We start from the raw sequence: 9,607 nt of genomic DNA, 5'->3' as shown, positions 1-9,607 counted from the left end.
AGCTAAATCTGTCTTCAATATCGACCCTTCATCCAGTTTCACGTCTGCTGGAATGCTGCCTTTTCTCCCTTGCTTGCATCTTGTCATTTTTCTTTCTCCTACTGCTCTTATTTCATTTTGGACTTGTTTGCTTTACGGAAACCCCTGTAAATCATTCCAAGATCCATTGTCGGGAAGTATGCTAGCTACAGTGATGTTGGCTTGATTTCTTTGGTGTTTTAACGCTACTTGCAGTAGCTGTACCGTACAATCAAATCCTGACACTGATCAAAAGCAGAAGAGAACCAGTAGATGGCACCATTTATTATATTATAGAAGATTCATAACCAAAGCCTGGAGGGTTTTTCCCCCTTAAACCTGGTTGCCAGTAAAAGATAAATCAACCCTCCATTTTTAGAGATGTTACTTACAGGCTTAGCAGAGACCTCACTTTATATCCTTTCCCAGGCCTTCCTGGGAAGGATGCCTTAAATGGAAAAACATTTTAGAAACAATAATGGAACTAGAGGTCAATAGGATACAGCCCAAGGGAGCTTTCCTCTGCTTTGCTCTTAAAAATACCACGATGTTTCTTTACTTTCTCTGTTCTGTTAAATAACAGATTTGCTTTGAGGCGTGTCTCCAAAACCAATGACTTCGGAAAAGATTCAGGCAATGGTCAATTACGAACATGGTGTAGCTCTTCTGTTGAATATGAATAGTGCTATTTTCTTACAACATATAGCAGCTGTTATCTAGGGCTCTCAGAGTGCTTCCGAACACTAATGAAGTATGCCTCACAACTCCTCTGTCAGATAGAGAATATTAATTCCCCAGGAGTCCCACTGACCTCAGTGGGTGTTTATGTGGTTCGACTTGTCAGAGAAATAGATACTGAGGTGAGTAAAGACTGCAGAACCAGGATTAAACAGGGTAATATATTTTATGCCATTTCAAGCTCTTTTTTTTTTTTTTTTTTTTTTTTTTTCCCAGAAGAAGAACTAAAAAAGAAAGTAGTTTTGCTTTACAGGAGTTAACCTCTGCAACATTTTTGATAGGGGATCAGTCTGCTTGCTTGTCAGTTAGCCACAAGTTTCCAATTGGTAGTGTGTGCAGTGTGTGTGCTCCAAAGACAGATTTAGTGGCTTCAGCATCATTTACTATTAAAGGTTAAAAGCAGTTGCTCTTTCTAATCTCCTGCTGCACAGCCAATGTAATTTTAATACTGTGTGCAGTAGAAAAGGGAAGAAATGCAATGCTGAAACATTTAACAGGATATATTTTTCCATCTTTATTTTAAGTTATGAAAACTGTCTGCTAAAAGCTAGTAAGTGTTTCCAGTCAATGATAGTTTCCTGGCATCAAAAGATTAAGAAAATGAAATGAAATATCTAGTGGAAAATACATCAAGAGAAGACAAAGAAAAAGAGAACGATTTGGATTTTCTATATTTATCTGTGTGTTATGTGTATCTGCTTCACTGGTCTGTCAATTTTAATTGGTCTGCAACTTACTGTAGTTGGGTTCACACTGGTTCAATTAAAAAATCCTGTTGTTACTTTTTTTTTTTTTCTCCATATTGCCCATAAATAGGAGTATTGTAGGAGTAATAATGTTAACCCCAGTGTCCTGGCAAGATGCCAGTTCAGGTAATTATATTCTGCCTATGTAAATTTCAGTTGCCGTCTCAGCTGAATACATTAGTCTTTATTTTCCATTCCTGATCATCATGTTATATAGCACCATTGGGTATTGTTGAAGAGCCACCCAGATGTGGCTGCATTTTAGTGATCACTAAACTAAGTAGGACAAAATCAGGATCTCTTCTCCTTCTGGACTGTTTACAACACATAATTGCAATGTTGGGGGTGAGAGTTGCTTAATTTAAGGATTGTTTGATGAAGGTTTGTAGCCTTTTTGGATAGACTATATCAATAGTCAATGGCTTGTGGAAACCTTACATAGTGATATGGGTATGACAAAGAACAGCAAAGCGATTTGCTCATCTCCCTCAGGAAGGTCTTTACAAACAAGTTAGATCAGATTGAGTCTTTAACTTAAAAAAATGGTATAGCTTGGGATAAATATTTCTTTAGCAGCCTAACCACTAGGCCTGCACAAGGACTATCTAAGGCAAAAAGAAGAGGGGTTTTGCTGAAACGATGGTAATATTGCCCTCAGAGAAGAGTGTTTGGAAAAGGCAACATCGTTTTCTGAGTACCTGTTGGTTTTGACTGATTTAAAAAAAAAAAGCCACGCTCCCTACTAAAATAAATAAATAAACAAGTAAATAAATAAATGAATGAAATATGCACAAAACACATTAAGACTAGCCACCTGGAATGGGTTCTTTCAGAATATGTGCCTTTGGCTCTTTTGAAAATTGCACATGGTGTTGCTGAAAAGCAGACACTTGTATACAAAATGATCACTAGCAGCTTAACTCAGCATTTATTGATGTTAACGTGGGAAAGGTTGAGCAGCTTGGTGCTTTCAGTGCTGTAACCCCCCCCCCCCCCGAACAGTAATAATGTCTAGATACCCCCTGTAAGAGTTAATAACAAAAATTACGTCTGCTTTGGGTGCCTTCTGAATGAAGCAAAGCCTATGTTACAAAACGAGCACAATAGTGCTGCAGTGCAATGGGTGTTCAGGAAACCAGCAGAAAAGAGACAGTATAATGGCCAAAACACCAATCTTCTCCTTCGAAAGGTCTCTGAAGTGAGGGAGGTGTGTGCTGGCATAAACAGCAGAGATGTATCTAGTCTTCACTGACTTTTGATGACAATTTGACACCTACCTGTCACTCGTGCCTCGGGGACATCTCCGACTTACAGATATTAGCTTTTGCTTCATTAAGGTGGAAACCGAAATTGCATTTTGGAATTTGTCAAGCTGCTGTTTAGCTTCTGTTATCCACTCTGTCTCTCTAACTGTGTTTAGTGAGCAAAGATAGTGTTGCCTTGTAAATTGCCCTCATATTTTCCCCTTTGGGATTATAAAGGGCTTGTTCAGCAGACTTTCCTCATCTAAGTAATTCTTGTGATAAAGAATTTTGATTCTTTTATTCTTTTGATTGTTCTTTTGATGAGTCTCCTTGAACTAACTGGAGTTTCAGCAGGACTGGGCACGTGGTGGAGAATTACCTACGTGACTGCGGATGAGAGGCTAGGCCTACATCTTCTGGTTCTGGAGGGTGGTTGTTTTAAATTTCTCCAAATTAAATTTTCCAGATTATTAGGGGGGAACATTGTTGTTTTCACTTTGTGATGGCGATCGGAAGATGAAAGACGAGCTGGTGACGGTGCCTAACGGGTCTCAGAGCTGACAGCAGTAGCTTATGCATCCAGTCATACAGTAACGATGCAATCCGTTAGCGTACGGTACGTGGGGAACTGTCAGGTCTGTAGCAATCCAATTAAGTTACATGGTTTCTAAAGCTAGATGATTTGAGGAAGCTTAAAAGAAAGTTAACACTGTGCTGGCTCAACGGCTGTGTCAATTATCTGGTTGAATGTGTTTTGTAGCTCTGCCTGCTGAAGCATGTGGACCCTTTTTTTTTTTACCCTAGAGCAATACCAGGGAGAGCACAATTAAGAGTTAATTACTAACTAGCCTTATTATTATTTATTAAATGAGGATCCTAATATATATTGGAAAGAAATGGTCATACCACTTGGGAAAGAAAAAAAAAAAACACTCGGGAAAAAAAAAAACCACTCAGAAAAATAAATGAATTGCATTGTACATTTTTCAGGCTTTCTGCTGAAACTGAAATATTAAAGTTCCTTTACAGTAGCTGAAGTGCTATTAATTTGTGTGAAGCTTGTTGTTTGACCTTTGCTGTGGGAAGCTTAGGCAGAGCCTATGTGGTTCTTGTCAAAACCTTTTCCTTCTAACCTTTAGTTTCAGATACCTGCCTGCATTTCTGCTTATGCTATTCCCATTATCTCTGCATCAGAAATACGTGAGACAGAAAAGGAAAGCAGCTCCATGGCATAGAATCATAGAATTATAGAATATCCGAGTTGGAATTGAGTCCAACTCCTGGGTCCCTAAAGGACCACACACACACAGAAAAAATAAAAATCAGACCATGTGTCTGAGAGTGTTGTCCAAATGCTACTTGAACTGCAGCAGGCTTGGTATCTATCTTTATATATATATATATACACACAGCTCCTATTTTCATGGCAAATTAATCAAAAGCCCTGTGGGAAGCCTCCTCTGAGCTGAGCCCTCAGCCCTTTCCCCTTGGCAAAACGCCTGAGGAAAGAGAAGGGTCACGCATTGTACACTAGCAGTAGCCGGCCTTCTTCCTCTCATCTGGAAATTAGAATCAGTGTCCAGTTCTCCAAAAATACATCGCTGCCAGTCCTGCGAAGGAAAAACAGGGCTGTTACAAAATTAATGACAAAATTTGTTTTGATTTCACTGGGACCGTGATTTCAGTGCAGATACATAGATCTGGGAAATTAATAGGTTGATCTCATTTGTCACTTCAGGGAAGGAAGGGGGAGAGCTGGACGCGTCTGTACCGCACTGAAGACGATGCAGCCTGTCAGGTGCTATGTGTCAGGAGAAGTGGATTGCAAGAAAGAGGGAAGATCTACAAAACAAAAGCAAAGAGGGAGGAACAGTGTGGCTGCAGGTCAGCTTTGGAGATCCCCGAGCCCAATCCATCTCTGTGAAAGTTCTCAGAATTTACACTACCGGAGTCGATGGAAGTGTTTAATTTCTATACCATATAACAGAGAACAGATCTCACTCTTCTATGCCATATTGGGATATATGCCATATTTTCTTGATGGAAAATGAAATGCTAATCTTGGCAGTTCAGTTGGCATCCCATCAGCTCCTTGTCTTGTGGAAAAGGTCCTTGGTGAAAGGTTCAGTGGTTGGCCAAGTCTGGCCTTTTATGACAAATATGTCAATACAGGTGCTGATATTGGTGGTTGCTTTTTTTGGGATGGATTTTAAAGAGTTGAACTGTAGATTGCCTCTCATTCAATTGCCCCCTCCACCTTTTCAATACCAAGATACACGCCAGTGCATAGTGATGTATCTCTTCCTAATGTTCTGTGGGCAGGCAAGCAAAGCTGACCCATGAAGGCAGACACATGAATGTCTTCTAGCACAGAAATTACATTTTTGGTACAAATTAAAGTCTGTTGCCGTGAACTCAAGCACACATCTGTAAGATGGAAAGGTTGAAAAAAAAAAGGACAGGAATGGCCTATCTATAGTAACTGACAAAAGTCACAAGAGAAAACTAGAAAGAAGAAAGAGAATCAGGAGTATTTTTAAATAAACAACTCCCCCTTTTATCATGTTTCTAATCCTATTCTCGTTGCTTCTTTTTGTCTTGCTTTGTTGTTGTTTGTCTCTAGCATGTACATTCTCCAGGCTTTATAACGCTTCATCTTAAGGGGGAATCTGAAGAGTGTATTTTGTCTGCCAACTAGTAACGTGAATTTTTTCATCACAGAAGCCAATCAGCGGAGGGAGATTACAGTAGACGGAGCAGTGAGATTTGCATATTAACAGCGTCATTATTGAAGAATAGCTGGCTCATATTTAGACCAAAAGGGTGCTCTCCCATTAGCCAATAACAGCTGCCAGCCAATGCAGATGAGGGATTCAAAGGTCGTACGTTGTCTATTTTTTTGTGCATTTTCTCTCCTTTTTTTTTTTTTCTTCTTCTTCTTGAGAGTGCTGATATAAATCAGATACCGAACTCAGCGAGCAGGCTCCACTCGCCCGTATGGCTATGGCTCTGTAACGGCTCGGAAGCACAGCCCTCCCATTGGCTCGGGCTAGTCTATCCCTGCGTAATGTATCATATTGTGTATATTAATGTTTCGGCTTTACAGTTCTATTTCCATTAGGGGAAGATTGCCTGTGAGCCTCTTAGTGGATAAATAGGAATTTACAGCTTTCAGAAATTCTCTTAAAGCTTGCAGTATCCACAGAAGAAGGAATTACACATGACTATTTTTTGAAGCTTTAAAAGGTCCAGAGGGCCTAATTGTGCTCTCAGATGTGTCTGTGCAGCTCCTGTTGAAGTCTTTGGTTATAATGCACGCTTACGAGACAGCTAAAATGTGTCTTTTTAAAATAATAATAATAAAAATCCTTCAGTTATTAAAAAATTAGACTGTAAAGTCTCCAGGGTCAAGCCAGTAACTTCCTGAGAGCTATTCAGAACCAAACACAGTGAGATCTTGGCTGGAACCTGGCAGTGTACTGACCTGCAAATAGCAAATACATGAGGCAAGGAGCCCGTGTTGGTGAAAATCGTGCAGAGCAGACACCACCTGCTTCTGCAGATTTGTGCATGCACACACATGTGTGGGTGCGTGATCATGTTTGGGTGCCTGTGCTCATCCAGACAGTTCTATGGGACAGGAGAAGAGGACAAGCCTAAATTGCCTTAATGAAATGACTTTATCAAGTTTTGACACTTCAGTCAGGTATGTTAAAGAGGACCGATATTGGCAGAGATATTTTTTTACCTCTATTTTATACCAGCCAAGGCTTACACAACAGTCAAGAGGAGTATGCTTAAAATGCTTTATTTTTTTTTTTGTTTCCATAGTAGTACATGTGTGTGTTTCTAAGTACAACTACATTCAGTGTTAGAAAAAAGCAAATTCAATGCAGATAAGTGCAACAAACTTAAGAAATATATTCAGACACTGGAAGTGATGTGATTTATTAACTAGTCCTTCATTTCCCAAACCAATTTATGCTAAAGGTGTAAATTGTGCATGTAAATTGTGCATAAATATGAGTTGTGTATGAACTTTTCCATGAGTTTTCTGCAGGCTTTTTAAAAGTAGGTGTTTGCTTAAGAATGAATGGGCTTAATGTCTGTGCTTTAAAGGACTAAATAAATGTGTTTTACTGTAAATAGTATAGAACAGGATGCCCAAGTTATAATTACGTCTTACTTTTGTCAGGGCTACATCTAACAGAAATGCCTCCAGCAATTTTTCCTTTATGTAGCTATCTGTATCACAACTGAAAAGCACACCAAACAAACAAAAAAGCATGAAGAAATAAGTAATCCACATCTGCACAGCTGGGCAAAGAGTGGCTCCTGCTCCTCAGCAGAGGTAGTTAACACTTACCTAAGGTAGTGCATTAGTTCCCGGTTTTTGTCCTCTATGTGTATGCCCTTGCATTGCTCGGTATAATTTGTGTCAGTATTATTTGTTGTCACTTCTCAAACTGAAGCTGTGACACTAACCCTGCCAGCCAGGGGAAAAAAAGCTACTCATGGAGGCAACACAAGCCAGTGTCGTTTAAATCAGATGAGCCCAGTGGTGTGGAAATTGCTTCTGTTGCATAAGCATGTTTGCTGGTAAACCCAAAATGATGGGCTGGTGAGCATACACAATTAGCCCAATACCTGTGGATGTAATTCAGTGCCACTTTGGTGAAAGAAGTACTGTGAAAAAAGGAGAGACTGGAGATTTTTCTATCAGATTTTCTTCCTACTACTAGAAATCATAGCTGCCGCATGCAATATTTAATATCTGATGTTAGTTTCCACCTTTCAGCCACAGCCACTTTTCACTTACCAACTAATCGTCACCCAGAAGTGTGCTGAAACCTGTTATAAATGGGCATTCAAAGGCTTTCTCCAGCACTAAATCACAGCCATCTCTACCGTGCAATGGGGCCGCTTCCAGCAGCCTCCCATAGCAGCTCAGGCCAGGAGAAGAACAGGCTTTTCCCAAGCAGCACGAAGAGTTCAGACTCGCAAACACCCCTTGTCAGGGATGAAATTCAGCCACAAAGGCCTTGGCTAAGTCTCTTCTCCACCGAGAAGGCACCTCTAGGAGCAGCTCGGATTTTGGGAACTGCTTATTGACACCAGTTCCCATGAGCAGGGATGCTCTGCCCTCGGCCAGCTGCCCCTTTCCTGAAGGAAAGCTGAGCCCAAGCCCCCCTTCCCACCCTGTCCCCAGCCCCGTGTCCGACACCGGTACTTCTCGCGGGGGGCTTTCCATAGGGCGCACCGGCAGCTCACCGGGTGGGATGCAGCTCCCTAAGCCGCGGCTGGGGCAGTTTGAGCGGAGGCTTGGGGGACAACTTGGGGCACCTCCCCCAGTTACCCTGGGCTCCCCGCTGCCGCTTCTTCCTCCTCCTCCTCCTCCTCCTCCTCCTCCTCCTCCTCCTCCTCCTCCTCCTCGGGGCTGCTCCCGCCGCCGGGCTCCGTGCTCCCCGCCCTCCTCACCGCCCACCCCCGGCCGCCTCCCCCCACTCCTCCTCCTCTTTCTTCCTCCTCCTCCTCATCCTCCGGGAGCCTTGCCTCCCCTGCACACCTGCCTTGCCATTTGTCGGCGGCTTCGCTAGGAGGGGAGAATTTTCCCTCGCTCCCTTGCAGCATCCCTCCCCGCCGCGCGCACACACACACACACACCCGCACCCAGACAGACAGACAGACAGACACACGGACACACCGCTCGCTCCCTTCCCTGTGCATCGGCGGCCGCCGCCTCCCCCCCGGCCCCCCGCTCCCCGCCGCCGCGGGGCGTCCTCCGCCCGCTGCAGCGCCGCCGGGGAGGGGAAGGGAAAGGAAAAAGGAAAGGAAAAAGGGAAAAAGGGGAGGGGAGGAAAGGAGAGGGGGCGGGCGGCGGCTCCCGCTGCTCCGCGGCCCCGCACCGGCAGCCGGTAGGTACGGGGAGGGCAGGGGGAGGGAGGGAAGGAGGGCAAGGGGAGCAGGGCGAGCCGCGCAGCCCCTGTCCCTGATCCCGGTCCCGGTCCCGATCCCGGTCCCGGTCCAGGCTCCGCTTCCCGGGGGCCGTGCACAGCCCCCCCGGCACCGGCTCTCCCCGGTGAGTCGGAAAGTTTGCTCTCCTGGGCGCCCGGCTTCGGCTCTTGTTTGGGGGACGGCTGCTTTTGGGGTGTTCCCACACCCTCCCCGTGCCCACCCCCCCCCCCCACCGCCCCCGCGCTCCACTAGTGGGCCATTTATTTATATTTGTATATTTATTTATTTATCCTTTTTTTTTTTTTTTTTTTTTTTTTTTTTTTTTTTTTTTTGTAAATTGCAGTTGCCGCCGCCCCCCACCGGGCTGGGCTGGGAACCCCCCTTTTGTCCCCCCCACAGGGGAGCACCCTCCGGGCCCCGCAGCCCTGTCCTGCAGGGACCGGGGACCCTACAGAACCCGTGTCCCCCCTCGCAGAGCCCTGCTGGTGTCTGCGGGGAGCCAGGCGTCCCCAGCTGCGGCAAGGCAGCCCCCCCTGCAGCTCCCAGAGCGGGGGCTGTCCCGACGCTCTCCTCCTCTGTCCCCCCCGGTGCCCGAGCGAGCGCTTCGGAGGAGGTGCCGGGGTGATGCTGCACGCCCCAGCATCCCGGGGTGGCAGTGGGGTTACCCTAGGAGCTTCCCAGCCGGGGAAAAGCCGTATCCTACCCGGGATTGGCTGCGGGTCGTGTCCATCTCCCGTTGCTTTGATCTAATCTTGCTGTTGTCTGGGCTGCAAAAGAAGCTGCCTTGCCTTTTACTCTCGGTCTTTCATCCCCAGGGTGGTTTTGGAGAGGGCTGGTGGCCGTGAGGAAGGTTGGAGTCTGAGGGAATCCATCCCTGGGCAGGGGAGGCGAGAAGCCTTGGTGTAT

At 44.9% G+C, this 9,607-nt stretch overlaps 1 protein-coding gene across 7 annotated transcripts in view; it reads left to right on the top strand.

Annotated features, from left to right (window-relative positions):
- The first annotated feature begins 8,263 nt into the window (after positions 1 to 8,263).
- Positions 8,264 to 9,607, top strand: part of ENOX1 (ecto-NOX disulfide-thiol exchanger 1) — a 365,243-nt gene continuing 363,899 nt past the window's right edge. For 6 of the 7 annotated variants that reach the window (XM_040541556.1, XM_040541497.1, XM_040541524.1 and 3 more), the window contains exon 1: positions 8,265 to 8,661. The gene's annotated coding sequence lies outside the window, so the exon portion shown is untranslated. Of the gene's footprint in view, positions 8,662 to 9,607 lie in introns of all 7 variants that reach the window. The other variant, XM_040541548.1, reaches the window with a different exon arrangement.

This window comes from Cygnus olor, chromosome 1 (assembly GCF_009769625.2).
Source record: "Cygnus olor isolate bCygOlo1 chromosome 1, bCygOlo1.pri.v2, whole genome shotgun sequence".
Lineage (NCBI taxonomy): Eukaryota > Metazoa > Chordata > Aves > Anseriformes > Anatidae > Cygnus > Cygnus olor.
Note: the sequence above shows the minus strand (reverse complement) of the source record. Positions and strands in the feature narration are given on the sequence as shown.